The sequence below is a fragment of the Chiloscyllium plagiosum genome, unplaced genomic scaffold (assembly GCF_037043375.1).
Source record: "Chiloscyllium plagiosum isolate Xiang-an unplaced genomic scaffold, Cpla_swu_hap1 HiC_scaffold_14, whole genome shotgun sequence".
Classification (NCBI taxonomy): Eukaryota; Metazoa; Chordata; class Chondrichthyes; order Orectolobiformes; family Hemiscylliidae; genus Chiloscyllium; species Chiloscyllium plagiosum.
This window is the reverse complement of record NW_028270152.1, coordinates 85418073-85439149: the sequence shown is the minus strand read 5'-3', so window position 1 is coordinate 85439149 and position 21077 is coordinate 85418073. Positions and strand designations below refer to the sequence as shown.

The 21077-nt window shown below is 43.8% G+C and overlaps 1 non-coding gene across 1 annotated transcript; it reads right to left on the bottom strand.

Moving 5' to 3' along the window:
* Positions 1 to 15286: 15286 nt before the first annotated feature.
* Positions 15287 to 15359, bottom strand: trnar-ucg (transfer RNA arginine (anticodon UCG)). The gene has a single exon. It is a non-coding gene; the product is annotated as a tRNA-Arg (tRNA).
* Positions 15360 to 21077: the final 5718 nt, after the last annotated feature.

The following is a 21077-nucleotide window of genomic DNA, read 5'->3' as shown; positions in this document are numbered from 1 at the left end:
GCCCTCCAGCAGATCAGTGATTACTTGGGAATAAAGGTGAGACAACATTGTGCCTATCACCCAGCGAGCGGTGGGACAGTGGAAAGAGAGAAAACTACCCTTAAAAATAAATTGGCAAAATGTTGTGAGGAACTAGAGGTGACATGGACAAAGGCATTTCCAATTGTGCTAATGTATATGAAGGAGAGGAAGAGTAAATCTTAGGATGTTTGAGATTTTGTTTGCAATGTGGCCCAATACAGAAATTGGCCCAAGACCGATTGTAAAACAGATAACAGATAACATTCACCTCTATTGACAAAGCCCTAGCCAGAGAAACTGTAGCCAACCTGCTGAACAGACATAACAGACAACAGGACGTTGAACCCATCAACAAAGACGGCATACTTAAACTACTGGACTTGTGCCTCACAACACACTTCACATTCAACAACCAGATTTCCGAACAAATCAACGGAACACCCATGGGCTCACCGATCTCGGGACTCATAGCAGAAGCAGTAATGCAAAGGTTAGAACAAACAGTCTTACCACATATTCAACTCAAACTCTGGGTCAGATACGTGGATGACACCTTTGTAATCATTAAAAACACGGAAATAGAGAAAACACACCGGATCATCAACTCCACACTCACAGGAATCCGATTCACGAGAAAAGAAGACAAGGACAACCAACTCCCATCCTAGACGTGATGGTACAGAGAACACCAAACGGAGAATTCACCACAAAGGTACACAGGAAAGCCACACACACAGATCAAGTCCTGAACTATGAAAGCAACCACCCCAATATACACAAACGAAGTTGCATCAAGACACTATTCAAAAGGGCCACAACACACTGCAGCACACCAGAACTGCAAAAAGAGGAAGAGGAACACCTATACAAGGTATTCACCAAAAACGCATATCCTCGCAATTTCATCAACAGATCCCTAAGGGATAGACCACAGAACGAGGACATGCCACAACCCAAAGGACCACACTACCATACATCAAGAACATCTCTGAACTGACAGCCAGACTACTGCGACCACTTGGACTAATAACAGGACACAAACCAACAGCCACACTCAGACAACAACTCACCAGAACGAAGGACCCGACACCCAACACAAGCAAAACTAATGTAGTGTAAAAATCCCATGCAAGGACTGCACAAAACACTATATAGGACAAACAGGAAGACAGCTAACGATCTGCATCCAAGAACATCAACTAGACATGAAACGACACGACCAGCTATCCCTAGTAGCCACACACGCAGACGAGAAGCAACATGAATTCGACTGGGACAACACTACCATTATAGGGCAAGCCAAAACAAAGAACAGCCAGGGAAATCCTAGAAGCATGGCACTCATCCACAAACTCCATCAACAAACACATTGACCTGGACCCAATATACCGGCCACTACAGCGGACAACTGAAACTGACAACCGGAAGCGGCAGGGACAGGCCACTACAAATGCCGGAGGAAACACCACAGAAGCGCTTCACGGGAGGCTCCTGAGCACTGAGGATGTCACCGAGGCAGGGGATGAAACGTTTGCAACAAACACTTCCAGCTCGGCGAACAGAACCACAACAATAACAGACAACTGTGAGGACGAGATGTTACGTTACGGTATAAAACTCTCCACACTTCTGTCTCAAATACAGAATCAAAAGAAGGCCAGCACTACCCCAATCAGCAGAAGGGAAGATGCACAATCTAGAACCTGAAAACTGGATAGTGGTGAAAGACGTCAGGAGCAAATGCATGAAGGTGAAGAGCTGGCTGGGACCGTTCCAAGGGCTCCCTACAAGACAGACAGCTGTTAAGGTCGCCGAAAGAGCCACGTTGATACACGCCAGCAATTGCAAACGTGCAGCTGACCTTGAGGAGACATCGGACAACACGGGATCCAAATAAGTGTAAGTAATGATTAGAAGACTCATAGAAATATGGGGCTGCATGGTAGGACGAGTCGTGAAGGCAGGGGTGTGTGGGATACAGCCGCAGATGTTAATCTTAACCAAGGATGTTAAGTTGACATTTCCATGCCAGTTTGGTAACCAGGACGACTATAAATAAGGCAATAAATATTTACACAGAGATCCTTGTGTACCCTGTTACTGGCACTGAGCAGTATCCCCCACGGCTACAGATACACCTGACACGGGATATCGGTTTCCTGTTATCAAAGAAGGAGGTGCCATGGCAAGGGTAATAATAACCAAGATTCAGAAGAGCGATGAGGAAGCCTGGTGGTGTGGAATAGATAGACCCTTCTCCAATATCTATAGACAGTTGAATATAGTGGTACAGCCTCGCACCCACCCCGCCCGAGATGCAGTGCAGAAGGTCCTCCAAGAAATAGTAGCTCCTGGACTCGAAAAGATGAATGTCCAATGACCCGCACTGCAGATGAGCGGAAAGGCCTTTGCCAAGCTGACAGAAATGGAAGAAACAAAGAAACTGAATGTGCAGCTAAAATGATCACAAACGAAAAAAGTAAAAGTGGATTCATTGAGAAAACTTACAGCGCCATATTTCACTTTCCATGGAAGTCTACTGTTAAGGACTCAGTGCTCTCACTGCTGTAGCAATGGGGGATTTCCTCTGACCATTTATGTTGTTGACAACCTTCCCAAAGCAGGGAAGGTTGTATGGAACTGGCAATTAATCGAGTATTGTCACAAACAGGATTCAGACTAGCATAAAACAAAGAAGTGCGAATCCTGGAAATCTGAATCAACAACAGGAATTGACAAAGAAAATCTGCAGGCCTGACATCATCTGTGGAGACAAAGAGATTTAATGTTTCATATCACAGATTCAGGCTACTTATGCTTTTTATTGTTTTATTGCCTGGGTAATTGTCAATTTCACTTCACGAAACAGCATATCTACCAGAATCTCTTATTAGCTGACAGGCGTCATCTGTAAAAATGCAAAATTCCTTTATAAGCTGTAATGCTGTTTCTGTTGCCCTGAGTTGGTGAAAGGCTGGCCTTCATTACCTTTTTCTTCGCCTTTATGTCAATGAGCAGTCATGGTGAATGGAGAATTTCTGTTTGTCTCCCTTTGTGTCTCTGTACCATCTCACTCTCATCAACATTCTCCCACTCTCTGTCTGTCAATATCCCTCATTTTTCATTTCTACTCTTGGAAAAGTGTTAAAATAGGAGGCTTTTCCGTGGCTTTCTCCGCACCCCCCCCCCCCCGGCCAGAGTGTGTAGAACTGGGCTCATAGTCTCCAAGTAATGTCTGTGTTACTTAGGTCTGAGATCAGATGACATTAGTTCACTCAAAACGTTACGAGCTTTTACAATTCTAAATAGTATTCATAATAGACCAGAAAAAAAAGCAGTTTCACTCCAATAAAAGGATTTTTATGATGCCATTGCCGTTTTTCTAAAATCAATGAATGGTGACAGCAGACAATGAGAGCAATTATCTCATTGGATGCGTTATTATTACAACATTGTCCTGCAAGTCTGTAGTGTCTCCTGCGTCTCTTCATTCTTCCCAAAAAACTTAAAAAGACGGACGGAGAATAATAGTAGAAGAGATAGACAAATCCTTGTCGAACAGAGGAAAAAGAACTCTGCGTTGAATTAGCAGGATAGAACATAGATGAATGGGTCCACATCAGGCGGTAGGCCTTGGTATCACCAAATAACAACGGACTGAGCTCAAACACAAGAAGCATGCTGAGCCGTCACTTTCGCGATGTTGGATAAACAATACGGCTTTTACAAAAAGTTTAAACAATGAACTTTCAATGTACAGAACATTTGACAGCATTTGACACCATTAACGCCTGGTTGTTACTATATGCTTTAACTGACGAAACCACAGACACTTTTCTTCAAATCAATAAGGGTATTTAATCAAGTATATGATCACAGCTAATCGGACCACCTTTCTGTAATAAAGCTGCTCCATGAGAATTTATATCAACGTCCGCTTGTGCAGGAAAGAAGTTCACAGCTGGTGACTCTCCACTGAAAATGTACAGGAAGAGGCAATCTCTTCTTGCTTTGATTTCAAACGGATGCCTTCACCTCTTTAACCTGACAGGATAAACAGTATGCGTTCATCATCCCTGGGCCGATTTACCATGTGAATATGCACAGAGGGAAACTCATACCAAGAGACCAGTGTAATTGTGGTGAATTTACCAGGAGTGGTGTGTGAATCGGTGTTAACAGTGGGCAGTAAGGGCTAAACCATTAGCACTGACATTGATCCTTGTACCAACAGCTCCTCACTCACTTTCTGCCTCATGCTTCCCAATCATCAATGACTTTCAGTTTATCCTACTTTCCCTTCGAAACTGTACACTTGTTCCGGATCACTTTCGGGTGTCCACTTGGAAACTGCAGCTTTTTCAAACGAAATTCTGGAGAATGCACGTCACTCTTTGTGATAGGCTTCACTGCCCAACCATAATTACTCAAGAGATTGAGATGGTAAGTTACTTTACTTCGTCCTCGAAGTGTTCAACACAATGATACAGCCATGATGTCGATAGGGAGGGAGTTCCAAGAATTAGACATAGCGACATTGAATGAACAGCGAGATAGTTTCAGCTCAGAAAGGCGAGATCCTTAGAGGGGATTTGCAGTGACAATTTATTCGTGTATGTGCTGCCATGGCAGCCAGAGGATGTGGTGGAGGCTCGTACAATTGCAACATTTAAGAGGCATTTGAAATGGTATATGAGTAGGAAGGGTTTGGAGGGATATGGCCGTGTGCTGGCAAGAGGGAACAAATTGGGTTGGGATTTCCAGTCAGCATGAGCAGGTTTGAACGAAGTGTCTGTTTCCCTGCAGTACATCTCTATGACTCTATGATTCCAGTTGGATGCAATCAATCACTGGATTCCTTCTGGCAGAACCAGGTCTGTGCTCTCTGTGGAAGCAGAAAATGGTTTTCATTCAGATTAGCTACAAGAAGAGAAATAAATCTTCATTTCCTGACTTGGAATTTTATCCAGGCCTGGGCGATTCAAACCCAGACTCTGAAGCAGGGACTCCACTGAAGTTGACAATAACCCTTTCGACCGAACCTGTACAAACTCTTGTGCCTATCGTTCTTTGTCCCCACATTTTGAAGCACTGGTCCTTGCCGTGGGTGGTGAAGGAGCTAACTACTGCCTCGCAGAAAAACCGTGGGGTCAGAGACCCGATCGATCTGTCATGCAGCGGGGATTGCATTGCTCAGAACAGACGTGTTTGCTGTGTGGGACTGAAATTGAGCTCGATCACACACAGATGTGGAGATGGTTGGGAGATGGTTGGGACGGTTTCATTCGCAAAGACTGGATCCTAAATTCAGGGGAGCTAAGTGTCTCAGATAGAAGGCTGAAAATTGGTTTGGGAACGATATGAGTCATGACCGAATGGCGGGCAGACCAGATGGGCTGAAAGCTCTAACTGTCCTCCGATGCCTTCTGGTCTCTGGCCATCCAGTATCTAAGGAAATAGAAATAGAGTTAATCGTGCATTTCGAAGTCCTCCTCTCATAACTCGGCGAGGTGAGAGATGGGACAGATCTGCAATTAAATTTTGAGACTGGGAGAATGTTTGGAGACGGAGTAATAAAAGACAAACTGAGTATAAAGTTGAGAGTCAGGAGATATTCAATAAAAAAAGGTAGACGGAGATGGACATGGAGAAATAAGTGTCACTGGTCTTGAAGATTTAACTCGGTTTTCCATTCCAACATTCTACCAGACCTGCTGAGATTTTCCCGCAATTTTTTTTGTTGGTACTGAAACAGAAGGGAGAAGTGCGATCCTGGACCAATCAGCTATGTCTGCTCTGTGGACGTTTGAATTCCCTGTTCGAACAAAACACTTCTGACCCACACGGAAACCTCACTATCTTGCATCACCCCCACCTCTGTTACTGACAATAAGCTGTTCATTACGTAAACCCATATGAGTACACAACAGCATCATTTACCGAGTGAATTGGGAAAATTTCAGGGAGAGTTCCATTCGGTTTCCATCAGAGCATTCTCATTCAGTTAATTATATTACAGCACCATTTGACATGCAGCTGTCACTGTCATGTGGCCATTCGCATTCGACGTCTCTGGACATTTTGGTTGGTGCACGTTTGGAATGGTAACTCACGTTTTGGAAGGGACATCGTTTTTAGCATATTCGGCTGAACTGATAACCTTGTCTCTTGCAGTACAGTGGAGACGGTTTTCACTCAGAAACCAAGAGATGATCAAAAACGGAGGAAAAAATGTGTCAACAAAACCTGCCTCTTGCAACATTAATGGAGAGCGGCAAACCTATTAGCAAACAACAGCGCCCTGCGTGGGTCTCGACCCCACATCATTGAGATTAAAGGTCTCAAGCTCTACCGACTGAGCGAACCAGGACAGTATTGGTGTTGGTTAATTTATGATTTCATACTGAGTTTAATTCAGCTGACACGGCAATTTTCAAAAATGTCCTCCCCATTGCAAATAACATTATTCAAGTCTTTCAAATCTCAGATTTATTCCTTCAGACCATTACAATCCATTTAGGCCTTGCCCCGGGATTTACGATTTTCTGTTAATATGTTCATATTTTGACCCTGATCCTTAGGTCGCCGAACTGATTCCCTGACACTCTGGCAGACTATCAGTCAATCGGGAAAATACCTCAGGAAACCAAATCATTTCTGATTAGAGTGTAGGGAATCCCATCTGCTGAAGAGACAGAGTCCTCACAATTCAACACTTTCTTTGTTCTACCTGCCTACAAAGTTTACCACTTCTAATATTCGAGACAGGAATTCTGATTATAAAATGTTTTAAAAACAGGAACAATCTTCTGAAGCCATTTCCAATTTGAATTCGATTTTTTTACCCTTTGACACGGTAACAGCCGTTCCTGAGGAAGGAGTTTCCATTAGGTGTGTCCCAGGGCTGGGCAGGAAGCCGCTGATTCAAACTGCAGTGGCCCCTTTCTGGTGGCAGCAGTGGCTTGTAGAGAGTGGGGTCACATTCTGCTGCACGTGACCGTCTCACTCAGTGTGGACTCAGGGTCAATTATGGATGAGTTCTCGTGGTTTTATTGTCAGTATATGGTCGGTCACAATACTTGATGTGAAATATTTGAGGCTCTGTGCTCTTTTTGGGCTCGGACAACCAAAGTTTCAGCCAAATGCTCTGACCATTTGAGATACAGCAACTGGCAGCAAAATTGTGCATCTACACATCCAAACGCACAGTGCTCGAGAGGAAGTGGACAGCAGTAGTTCTCATTATTTTAAGAATCAGTTGCTCATGTTCCCGTGTTTATCGCAGAGAGGGTGAGAGACCCGAGGAGTAACAACCACACCCATAAAACAATATCAGGACCTGTGTAGTTCTGTCATAAGAAGCTGCCTGCAATTGTTCTATTGCAAAGTGTGGTTTCAAACCCACGACGCAAGAGAGACTGGACCCTAAACCCAGCACATTAAACCTCTGTGGATTAGTGGTGCTGGAAGAGCACAGCAGTTCAGGCAGCATCCGAGGAGCAGTAAAATCGACGTTTCAGGCAAAAGCCCTTCATCAGGAATGCAGGGATCTTCAGCACCACTAATCCTCAATCTGGTCTCCAGCATCTGCATTCATTGTTTTTACCTGCATTAAACCCGTCGGCGACGCTCCCTGACGATAACTAAGCGCCACACCTGTCAAGACTAATGTTTCAGCATCGCTTCACTTCAGGCAATTTCCCCTGGCACTTTCTATGAATACCTTCGCATAATTAAAAAAATATTTACAACGATTTGAAAGGTTTGCACGGTGTGGACATTAGTGAGAAGCTGAATATTCTTCGACAGTTTTCCCCGGAGCTTCAGGTCTGAGGGATGTCCTTGGAAAAGTTTACAAGATCATGAGGTAGACGAGCAGAGAACAGAGTCAATCTACCCTTTTTCAGAAGTCACGTGAGTTTAAAGCGAGATAGCATAGGTTTAATGTGAGAGTAGTACAATTTGAAAGGGATGTGAGCGACATTTGTTTTTAATACAGACATTTTTGTGCGTGTGGAATAAATTGCCACATTTAGTGACAGATTTAGGTGCACTCACAACACTTCAAAGGCATCTAAATGGGTATACAGACAGGAAGTGTTCGGAGAGATAAGGGACAAATATTGGCAAATATGTTTAGATTAGTTACGGTCATCTGTTCAGCAGGTGCAAGTTGGATAGGAAGGTTTGCTTCCGTGCTCGGCAATTCTGTGACACTCCAGTACCTGACAACAGTTTCAATAGACCACTTGCAAAAACGCATGCTGATTGTTACTAAGTCAGCGTGTTTGAATTTTATTTTTTCTTGAGGCGTAATGTTTTGAAATGACACAGAGAAGAATGTTTTCCAGACATTTACAGTCAATGACCATTCTCCTTGATACATTCCCAAGTTCTCCATCAAATAATTTCGTTGACTAAAAAAAACCTCACAAATCGTGTTATCCCCTCAACTCTTCAGAGAATCCAAAAACTGACAGCTCTTAACGTGGACAAGGTGCAAAACTCAAAAGGCAGAGTCATTATCAGACACACAAACTCGTTACTTCTGTCTGTGAGGCAGTGCGAGACGTGTATGTCAAGAACTGTTCACACAAATAGCACCGAAGCAATTCCAAACGGAGCTTGCCGACATTCTGGAGATTTAGTGCATTGCCAACTAACAGAAAGTGCTCAAGTAACATAAAACAAAACAGAAAAATGCACCATGCAAAGTGAATATTACCAATTATATTCTCGATTAAATTAGGTCAACAATGCGCTGGTGCCTCCATCTGATCGAGCGAGCCAATCTCCAGCCTCCCTCACCAGGACAGTAATGAAGGAAATGAGAGAAATATAACAAAGTTTCACGTTGCGATTGCCCACCTTTTAGCCACAACAACAAAAAACGAGGGAGCAGATTCAGTGCAGGATCTGGCTTCACAACAGCGGTGAAATAACTACGTCCACTCACTTTCAGGGAAAGCTGTGAACAACTCACATTGTCCAGAATATGAATACACAGCGCGGGCTGTTTAGTTCCCATATTCTACTGCTGCCCCGAATTTCATACGAAAATGTACCTTTCAAAGAGAGCGTTTGTAGCTGTGGAATGACAGTGGCAGCTGTTTCCCCGCGCTCTTACTGCCGCCCTTGGTAGTGTAGGGGCTGGTATTCTCATCTTATACGCGGTCGTTGAGTGTGCAATTCTCTGTTGTGGAAAAGCGGAGTGTTTTGGAGCAGAAAGATGTGAAGTTCGGATGCTTCTGGAGTTCTTGTTGAAAAGTTCGGTGACGCGAGGAAGATGGTTTGCAGACTTTTCCTCGCCTGTCTAGGTGACATTATCAGCGCTGCAGAGGTTCCTGTGAAGCGCTGCTCTCATGTTTTGGTATGAATTCATTTGGTTAAATTCCCGCTGCTTCCGTTTGTTGGGATTGCAGATTGGGTCCAACGGATGGAATCCGTGGATGAGTGCCCTGCTTCTAGGAATTGTCTGGCTGTCTTCTGCTTGCCCTGTCCTATTAATGTTGTGCTATTCTAGTCGAATGTGTGGCCCTTGCCGTTTGTACGTTTTGCGACTAGAGACTGCTGGACTGACGCCCACACAAATTCTTTGCCAAGATCGAATATCCACACACCTTCATTCGCAGATGCATGGCACACAAAGTTCGCAACGAGGATATGCTTTGAGGTAATTTTTACATCATGCTTCCCTGTATTAAAAACAAATTCTGGAAAACGATATCCAGACTCCTCCGAACACTCAGACTTATGACAGCACAGAAACCGAGACCCTCACTCAGACAACAACTCACGAGAAAACAAGGCCCAATACGCATCATCTGCAGGTCAAACGTGGTTGAAGAGATTCCACGCTATGACTGCACGAAACACGATATAGGAGAAAGAGGCTGACAACTAGAGAGCTGCATTCATAATTTCATCTGGACTGTAAACGCCTCGGACAGCTGTTCCTTGCAGTTATGCACAGAATATTGAATGTCTCTGATTCCAGTGCATAACTCGGATGATATGACCGTCTGCAACACGGGTTACTTCCTTGTGTGAGGTAACTCCTGATGGAACACATGTAACACTCTGTTGCTCATTGAGAAATATATCCAAAATAGGAGCTCATAGCAGCATTTCTGTTGTCTTTCTGGTGCTGTCCCTGACATGCCCTGTGGCACTGAACTTATTCTGCGTTTCCTGAGGGTTCGGCACATGCTTACACGATCGTATTATGGGCAGTAATCTGCATTTTCGCTTCAATAACGGGTGTGTGAACCGGAGGTCCACCATTCTCGATGCTATTTTTCTCTTCTTATGCGTAACTGCAATGCAGTAAGGGATCGATTAATATTGTAAGATGATGTACAGAGGCCTGTGAAATACCGAAGTTTTAATGACAGTTATGCAATGGTTAGAGATTACTTTGATTCAGGAAATAAGGATGTAAACTCTGTTTGGCTGGAGTTGAGGAACAGTGAGGAATGAACTCACAAGCATGTGTAGTTTACAAGCCCACTCGCAGTAACCACAATTCGAAATAAACCGTACAAGAAAAAAATATTGTGTGTGAGAAATGGCAAAAGTCATGCGTGATCTTAACTTCCCATCTAAAACTCACGGTTCCATTGTAAAAACGTTTGGAGAACAATAATCAAAAAAATCCCACATGTCCCATAAAACATCACGAGGGATATCTTGGTAATTGATTACTCTACTGGTGACTTAATTTTCCTATTTTCTTGAAAATCATCTCTTTAATTGTGAGCATCAGAAAAGGCTTTCTTTTGCCAGCAAGAAATAAATATGTGATTAACTTTTGTTCGTTTCATGTGTAAGAACACTGAGACTCCTCTGCAGTGCACATCTTTTGCATTTCTATCGCTTTTAATAGTAGCGTGTCTTTTGATTCTTCCCAACAAAGTATATGACCTCGCATTCCCGACATGAAACTGCATCTGCCAAGAATACTCCAATTGTTGGACGGAATCCTGAGGAACAGAATGTACATGTATTTGGAAAGATTAGATTAGATTACAGTGTGGAAACAGGCCCTTCGGCCCAACAAGTCCACACCGACCCGCCGAAGCGAAACCCACCCCATACCCCTACATTTACCCCTTACCTAACACTACGGGCAATTTTTTAGTATGGCCAATTCACCTGACCCTGCACATCTTTGGACTGTGGGAGGAAACCGGAGCACCCGGAGGAAACCCACGCAGACACGGGGAGAACGTGCAAACTCCACACAGTCAGTCGCCTGAGGCGGGAACTGAACCCGGGTCTCTGGCGCTGTGAAGCAGCAGTGCTAACCACTGTGCCACCGCGCTGCCGCGCTGCCCACAAAGACAAGGACTGATTCGAGACAGTTAACATGGCTTTGTGCGTGGGAAATCATGTCTCACAAATTTGATTGAGTTTTTTGAAGAAGTAACAAAGAAGATTGATGAGGGCAGAGCAGTAAATGTGATCTATATGGACTTCAGTAAGGCGTTCAACAATGTTGCCCATGGGAGACTGATTGGCAAGGTTAGATCTCATGTAACAGCAGTGGACCTAACACCGACCCTTGTGGTACGCCACCAGTACCTGGACACCAAGAAGAACATGTTCCATCAATTACAACACTGTTTTCTATTGGCAAGTCAATTACTGATCAAAGCTGCAATCTCTCCCACAATTCCATTCGTCCGCATTTTGTATAATAGCCTATTGTGGGGAGCCTTATCGAACAACTTGCTGAAACCCATATACACCACATCAACCGGTTTACTGTCATCTCCCTGTTGGTCACTTTGTCAAATAATTCAATAAGATTCGTTCGGCAAGGCCTACCCATCACAAAACCGTGCTGACTGTCCCTGATCAGATTATTCTTTTCTAGATGGTCATAAATCCTATCTATAATAACCTTTTCCAACACGTTACCAACAACTGCAGTGAGACTCACAGGTCTGTAATTATGAGGGTTGTCTCTACGACACTTTTTGAATACGGTAACAACATATGCCATATTCCATTCCACAGGCACTATTCCTGTAGACAACGATGATTTGACGATCGACGCCAAAGGCTCATCAATCTCTTCCCTTGCTTCCCAGAGGATCCTAGGATAGATCCCATCCGGCCCAGGGGACTTGTCTGTTATCTCACTCTCCAGTATATCTATCACCTAATCCTTGTGAACCTCAAACTCTACTACTAGAGAAACAAGTATCTCAGTATCTTCCTCGCCAACATTTTCATTTTCTATAGCGAACACTGTCGAAAAATATTTATTTCGCGCTTCCCCTATCTCCTCTGACTCCACACACAACATCCCACTATTATCCTTGATTGTCCCAAATTTAACTCTCGTCATTCTTTTATTCCTGACATACCTATGAAAAGCTTTAGGGTTAACCCTGATCCTATCTGCCAACACCTTCTCATGTCTCCTCCTGGCTCTTCTCAGCTCTCTTTTTTAGTTGTTTCCTGATATCGTTGGAACCCTCGAGCGCTCTAACTGAGTTTTCACATTTTGTCCTAACATAAGACTTCTTGTTCTTCTTGACCAGGGATTCCAGTTCCTTAGTAAACCACGGCTCACGCGATCTATATCTTCCTCCTTGCCTGACAGGTACATACTTATCTAGGACACACAGGAGCTTTTCCTTGAATAAGCTCAACATTTTTAATGTGCTCACCTCCTGCAGTTTCCTACCACATTCTACGCTTCCTAAATCTTACCTCGGTACATCGTAATTGCCCTTCCACCAGCTGAAACTCTTGGTCCGTGGAGTACACCTATCCCTTTAAATCACGAAAGTAAACCTGAGAGAATTGTGATCGCTGTCTCCAAAGTGCTCATCTACTTCCGAATCTAAAATCTGCCCAGGCTCGTTACCCAGTACTAAATTGAAAGTGGCTTCGTCCCTTGAAGGCATGTCTACATACTGTGTCAGGAGGCCCTCCTGCACACACTGGGCAAACAGTGACCCATCTATAGTACTCGTAATGTAGTGATCCCAGTCAATATTTGGATTTTGTCTTGAGTGTTCCAGAGTTTTTCATTGTCCCAGAGTCCAGATGAAGTTTGCATTCCTCACGTACGTGAGCGAGAATTCTTTCAATGTCTCAGATCAGTTCCTGCCCCGAGAACATCAGAGTCAATGTCTCGTCCTCTACTCGATCCGACAGTTCACACTTCTTCATCCTCCTCTGATTCCATTTCCCAGAGTTTCTCAAGATCTCCAAAGCTGGAGCCTAAATTATATGGTTTGCTTCTTAAACATTTTTCCAACTGCCAACTGACAATATTTTCACAGTATCTCTTCACAATCCTCTGGCTTGCACCATGTCCAGGGATGAGAAGTCCCGTTTGGTGGAAAGATTCCCGAAGCTGGTGAGTTTCACTTTGGAACAAAGATGGTTAAGTGGCAATTTCCTGCGGTTGTTTGTAATGATGGGAGAGGGAGTGGTGGGGAATGAGCAATTTGACGAACAGGAGGAAGTGTTGCCACTGACCCGAGTCAGAGAACAGAGGACAGGGCTTAAAGGAATCTAATGAAAAGCAGCACTTCTGCTCAGGACGTTCAATAACAACTGCAGAAACCCGATGTGTCGAGCAGTGTATCTGGAAATATGGAACATTTCTGATGAAGAACTCGAGTTTCCCAAGTCTAATCAAATTATCGGTCTGGTTTGCAAAAGAGCATTTCTGAACTTTGAGCGAAAATTGTCCCAGCAGGAAAGCATTCATAACGTAGTGAGCAGGATTCGAACCTACGTGGGGAAACCCCAATAGATTTCTAATCCATCGCCTTAACCACTCGGCCATGACGACAGACAGCGCCGCAGCATTGAGCATTGACCAAATCAGCCATGATCTCATTGAAAGTTCTCGCTGACTTGATGCGCAAAATGCTTCCATCTCCTTTCATACCTTTGCTGTCATTTGTAAGGTGCGAGACACCAATGTAAAAGAATAAAAGCACAAAGGTAGGAAAAGATATTTGCAGCCAAACTGAGTCAAAATTATTTATTGAAAGGAAAATCACACTTGGCAATTTGCTAGATCTCTTTGCGAACATGACCAGCAGAGGTCAGCAAGGGAGCTATTGATCTGAGTGTTCTTGGACCTGAAGCAAACAAAGGTTAGTGACATATTCATTTCTTTTTCTGGCGAATGAAATGATCTTTCCAGATGGTTACAATGAAAGAGATGGTTCCCAATAAAAGACAAAGATTAAGTCGCATCTAGATATATTTCAATGTGACACGATTCATTTTCAGTCCCTAATTACCCCAGAGATGGAGGGGGTGAGTTACTTTTCTTCACTCTTCAACTCCTCGGCACGGAGGTACAGACATGAAACCGCTAGAGATGGAGTTCTTGAATTTGGAACCAGCGACATGAAGGAACTAGGCAAAAGTGAGGACTGCAGATGCTGGAAACCAGATTTTAGATCGGAGTGATGCTGGAAAAGCACAGCAGGTTAGGCAGCATCCGAAGAGCAGGCAAGTCGACGTTTCTATTGCCAGTCCTGCTGCGTTCCGCAAACAATTTTCGTTTTTGACTCAGATTTCCAGAAACTGCAGCTATTTGTTTTATGTTAACCTTCATAATGTTTTGGACAAAACCAATGACCTGCCAGTATCGGAAAATCGGCAGAAGTGCTGCTACACCGATATGTTTGCTGAACAATACAACCATTCCATGAGCGGGAATACGATCCGGGCCACGGTCCTGAGAGTACCGAATCCTCACAAGTAAATAACAAGACAAGGCGATAGATACTATAGTATTTGGTGTAAATAAAACACCCTTTCTGAACATTTCCGTTGCAGATTATTTTCAACTTGTCTTCGAAGATTTACAAAGTGGGAAAAGGCCATTCCGTCCGTGTGCATTGCGGCTAATCAGAGAGCCATCTATTCTAGTCGCAGTTTCCAACTTTGGCCCAAAGTCTCGTGTGTTTTAATGTTTCCAGGGCAAATGTCAATGAGGTTATCCTATGTTCTCAAATGGCACAATAACAGGACAGTAGTATGACACTTCCACAACGAATTGTAACTCTTTTGAGGAACTCATGCTCAATTTCACCCACAGAGGGAGACACACTGGAAGATACCCCCAAACTGACGGAGGTGTCTGTTGTGGAGAGCTGGAATTTGAAATGGACAACAGGACAAATGCAAGTTTTAAATGCGTAAGTACAGAGGCGACGTCCCGCCAGGGCTTCACAGGGGAGCATCAACGTAGACCACGGTTAGAGCGAAACATACCCGTCGAGCCAGGTAGGACTCGAACCTACAATCTTCTGATCCGAAGTCAGACGCGTTATCCATTACGCCACTGGCCCAAGAGACAAGCCAAGCATTGGCAGAATGTCGATGTGTAATGCCATAGACTTTCACGGAATCAGAATTAAAAAGGTGAACAAGCAGCGAAGATAATCACCAACATTGCTTCACTTCGAAGTTTCCAATTTGTGAAGCAGTGCCTTTCACTGGCAAAGGAGAAACATTTGTCCTCAGCTGCCTGCTTCAGAGTCGCCTCCGTCTCTACTGGAAGTTTCCATCGTTTTATTCACAGTCACGACGCGATTTCATGATCCACTCTAGTGAAAAAGTGTCATGGTATCGTCCAAGCAAGACCCTGCAGATACTCAGCGAGAGACCTCCGGTCATTTCGAGCTCTGGATGTGGAATTAGACGAGATGCGTGACACCTTTTATTTCGTGCCGCCACTTCACTGCAAATTAGCGGCTCAAAACGAGCCGTTGTTAGCATCAGTTTGATTTGTACATTCCTGCAGTGCATTTGCTAAACAACATCAGATAGATCCCATCCGGCCCAGCTGACTTATCTATTTTCACACTCTGCAGTATTTCAACTGCTGAGAGTACCGAATCCTCACAAGTAAATCCTCACAAGAACATTTTCGTTGCAGATTATTTTCAACTTGTCTTCGAAGATTTACAAAGTGGGAAAAGGCCATTCCGCCCATTGTGCATTGCGGCTAATCAGAGAGCCATCTATTCCAACTTTGGCCCAAAGTCTGGTCATGGTGTCATGCAGAAATTCAGCGAGTTCACTCAGACATTTTTGTGTGTGCAGAATGATTTGCCACATTTAAGGCAAATTCAATGGCATCCGAATGGGTATATAGACAGGAAGCATTCGGAGAGATAAGGAACACATTTTGGCAAACATGGTTCAATTAATTTCGGTTATCTGTTCAGCATGGACAGGTTCGATAGGAGGGTCTTTTTCCGTGCTCGGCAACTTTGGTGTGCTCCCGCAGCTGACACCAGTTTTAATGGACCATTTGCAAAAAAATGTTTGTTATGCAGTCAGCGCGTTTGCCTGTATTTCTGGAGGGTGGATGGGACGAGTTGACCCAGCAATGAGGGTCTTTCCGGACTTTTGCTGCCAATGACCATTCGCTTGGCACCTTCCCAACTTTGCCATCAAAGAGTTTGGCTGAAGAATAACACCGCACGGATAATGTTACCCCCCTCAGCTCTCCAACGAATCCAGAAACTGACAGCTCTTCATGTGGAACAGAAGCAAAACAGAAAGGGTGGACCATTGTCAGACACACCGACGCATGCATGCTGCCTTTGCTGCAGTGCAAGCCGATTATGTCATGAACTGCTCAGAGAAATAGCAGCGAGGCAATTCAGGACAACCTGGAGATGAGTGCATTGCAAAGTCACAGGAAGTGCTCAACAAACATAAAACAAAACGGAACAGCAATAATCCATGAAAAATGAAGTTTACCAATTGCACTCGTGATGAAATTAGGTCAACAATGCGCTGATGACTCCATCTGATCGAGAGGACCAATCACCAGCCCCCTTCACCAGGACAGTAATGAAGGAAATGCGAGAAATACAAAAAACATGTCTCATCGCGATTGCCAACCTTTTCGCCACTGCAACAACAAAAACGCCTAGCAGATACAATGCAGAATCTGGTTTCATATCAGCAATGAAATAGTAATATCCATTCACTTTCAGTGAAAACGGTGAACAAAGGAAATTGTCTGAAATATGAATACCCAGCGCAGGCTACTTGGTTCCCCGATTATACTGCTGCACAAACTTTCATATTTAAAGGTACCTTTCAACGAGAGTGTTTGTGGCTGTCCATATGACAATGGAAATTGTTGCCCTCGCTCTCACTGTCATTATTGATCGTGTTGGGTTTGGCATCCTCACCTTGCACGCGGGACTTCAGTGTACAATTCTCTGCTGTGAAAAATCGGAGTGCTTTGGAGCAGAAAGATGCGAAGCTCGTGTGCTTCATGGAGATGTTGTAGGAATGTTTTGCGGTGCTGGGAAGTGGGATCCTCACAGTTCTGGGTAACATCCTCAGAGTTGCAGAGCCTGTTGTGAAGCCTACTGTCCTGTGGCGGTTGGAATTGATTTAGTTTCATTGCCGCTGGGTCCAGTTGTTGGTGTTGCAGATTGGATCCTGATCAATGTGTTTATTGATGGAATCCATGGATGGGTGCCCTGCTTCTAGAATTCCTCTGGCTGCTTTCTGATTGCCCTCTCCTATTACTGTTGTGCTGCTCTCGAGGATGCTTGCTGTCTATACGTATTGCTACAAGGGACAGCTGGCCATGGCAATTAGTGACGGCCACACAAATTCTTTGCCAAGAATATGTATCCCACAACTGCATTCCCAGATGTCTGGCACACTAAATTGTCAACTAGGATATGCCATAAAGCAATTGAAACACCATGCTTCCCTTTATTAAAATAAATTTCTGGAAACTGATTGCCAGACTCCTCTGAACACACGGATTTAGGACAGGACATTAAACCAACAGCCTCGCTGAGGCAAAGCTCACCAGAAAACAATACCCAATGCCCATCTTGTGCAGGACAAATGTGGTTGTCAAGATTCCACGCAGGGACTGCACGAAACACTATATCGGAGAAACAGTCGGACAACTACCGAGCTGCAATCATGAACTTCAATCAGCCCGTATACGCCACGGGGAGCTGTTCTTGTAGTTGTATCTAGGGCATTGAGTGTTTCTGATTCAGGGGCTTGCACCGTCTGCAGCACTGGTTAATTCCTTGTGTTGTAACTACTGTTGGAACATATGTAAAACTCGATTGCTCATTGAGAAGTACATCCAAAATATTAGCCGAGAGAAGTATTTTGGTGGTTTTTCTGGTGCTGTTCCTGTCATGCCCTCTGGAACTGGACTTATTGTTCAATGCATGCTTCCATGATCGTATTGTGGGCAGAAACCTGCGTTTTAGCTGCAATAACGTGCGTTTGCAAATCTGGTACACCTCCCTGTATTTTGTTATCTCTTATTGTGTGCAATTGCAACACGGCAAATTATTAATTAACATTGGAAGGTGACAAACGGAGGCGGGTGAAATGCCAAGGGTGAAATCCAATGGTTGCATATTACTTTCATTCAGTAGATAAGGATGTAAAACGTGTTTGTGTAGAAATGAGGACCAGTGAGGAAAGAGGTCATCCGCAGGTGTAGTTTACAAGTGCACCCGCAGTAACCACTACGTACGAGAAAAAAATACTCCATGTGAGTGATAAATGATGGCAATAGTTACGGGTGATCTTAGTTTCCCATCTCTCACTCACGGTTCAATGGTAAAAAAAAAGTTTGGATAACAATAATCAATGAATCATATCTGTCCCAGAGAACAACGCGAGCCATATATTGGTCATCGATTAATTTACAGCTGACTTAGTCTCTGTCTTTTCTTGGAAACCATCTCCTTTATTGTGACCATCAGGAAAGACATGACTTTTGGCATAAAGAAAATGAAGATTATGTCACTAACCTTTGTTTGTTTCATGCCCAATTGCAATCAGGCGACCTTGATCAACTCTGCTAGTCATGCTAGCAAAGAAATATGGAAAAATGCCAAGTGTGATTTTTATCTCAATAAATAATTTTCATTCAGTTTGACTGAAACCACCTCTTCCGAAAGTTGTGCTTTTCTTCTTTTAAAATGGTGTCCGGCATCTTCCAAATGACGGCAAAGATACGAGAGCAGATGGAAGCAATTTAGCCTATCAAGTCTGCGACAAAATTCAATGAGATCTTGGCTGATTTGGTTAATTCTCAACCCCCGTTTTTATCCTCACCTCCGTGATGCTCCATGTCTGTCTATCACAGCCTTGAATATATCTCGCCTTCACAGCCCGCTGTTGTTAGGAAACCCACAGATTTACTACCCTCTCAAAGAGTGAATATCCTTCTTATTATTTTCTTAAATGTTTGATCCCTTCAGCTGTGAGAACGCACTCTCGTTCCAATTTCTCGCGGGTGTACATCAGAGCAGAATAAGCCCCTGAAGGTAGGTCTGCACTCTCCACTGCCGCTCCGTGTATTTGAAACAATTTCATATTTTGATCTCTGATTAAAAATAGTAGACCTAATTTGCACATCAGATTTGCCAGTGGTGATTTTTTTCAAGAAGACTTCAATGAGCGTAATTCTACTGGCAGTGAAAGGGCTCGACAAATGCAAGGACATTTTTCTTTCGCGATCCAGTGCTGTGTTTATTCCCCTCTCTGCGCATGAAAATGGATCCTACCCATCCACTTTATCTCTCATCAATATGTGTGCAATTCAAATTGATGTGCCCATGACTACACGCGCGCAATGCTGTCTTAATATGTCTTATGTAATGGAAAGTTCCAACCTGAAACACCACGATTTGGCTTTTCCTGGCACCACAGCATCCTTCTCCTTTCGAAAGCAAGACAGCGTGACAGCGAATAGTTGGGTACCAGGAAAAGCCAAATCCTGGTGTTTCAGGTTGGAAATTTCCGTTACATCAGACATACTGAGACAGCATTTCGCGCGTGTAGTCATGGCTGCGTGATACAGGTGATGGATTAGGAATTCTTTGGGGCTTCCCTCCGCTGGTTCGAATTCTGCTGGCTCCGTTTTCAGTGATGCCATGCAGGACGAGCTTTCACTCATAGGTCAGAAACCTCGTCTCAACAAACAAGACCAGTCAGTTGATTAGACTTAGAAAACTCAAGTTATTAATCAAAAATGTAACACACTTAAAACATTATCTCCGTTTCTTTTTCACAGTTACTGCCAGACCCATCGAGATTTTGCAGTATTCTTTGAATGTACTGTGCAGAAGAGTTGCTTTTGAATGGATTCCTTTTACCCCAGTCCTCCATTCACTAACTCTGGTCAGTGGCAATATTTCCCCCCGCTCGTCGAAGATCTAATCCCCACCACTAATTTTCCCATCATTACAAATAGCCGCAGGAAATTGCTGACAAACCATCTTTGCTCCAAAGCGAAACTCACCAACATCGGGACTCCCTCCACAAAACGGGAATTCTCATCCCTGGACATGGTGAAATACAGACGATTGTGAACAGATTTTGGGAAAATATTGCCACTTGTCAGGTGAAAAAATGTTAAGGAGGTAAAGCACGTCACCCAGTCTCCAGCTTCGTGAATTTTCAGAAACTCTTTGGGAAAAGGACTCACAAGAGAATGAAGAAGGGTGAACTGTCAGACTGATCGGAAACAGTCAGGACAACTTCCCGTTCTTTCAGAGGACGGGACATTGATTCTGATGTTCTCAGGACATGAACTGATTGGAGATATTGAAGTAATTATCGGTCCTGTACATGAGGAATACAAACCTCATATGGACACTGGGACAATGAAAATACTCGATTCCACACAAGATACTGAGAGGTTCGAAGATAGATATTCCCGATTAGAGCAGAGCTGGTTCCCAGTAACATGGGTGTGTCTGTCGTGGATGGGATCAGACTGTTCCCATGTCTCCATTATGAATGTATCAGTCTTTATTTCGGAAAAGTAAAACTGATAGAGGACAGTTGTCGTTCTGGGAATGGCAGCCTGAAGTTGGAGGTCAATGACAGACTGCTTTCAAGGATCGTCCAAGGTGTTAGGTTGTAAGTATCAGCTCATTCGACTGTTTACTGAAATGTTACTGGTTCAAAGGCCCCAGGGCGACAGTGATTGATGTTCATAATGCATCTGTTTTCTGTGCTGCATCATTTCGTGTTTCTAATGGGGT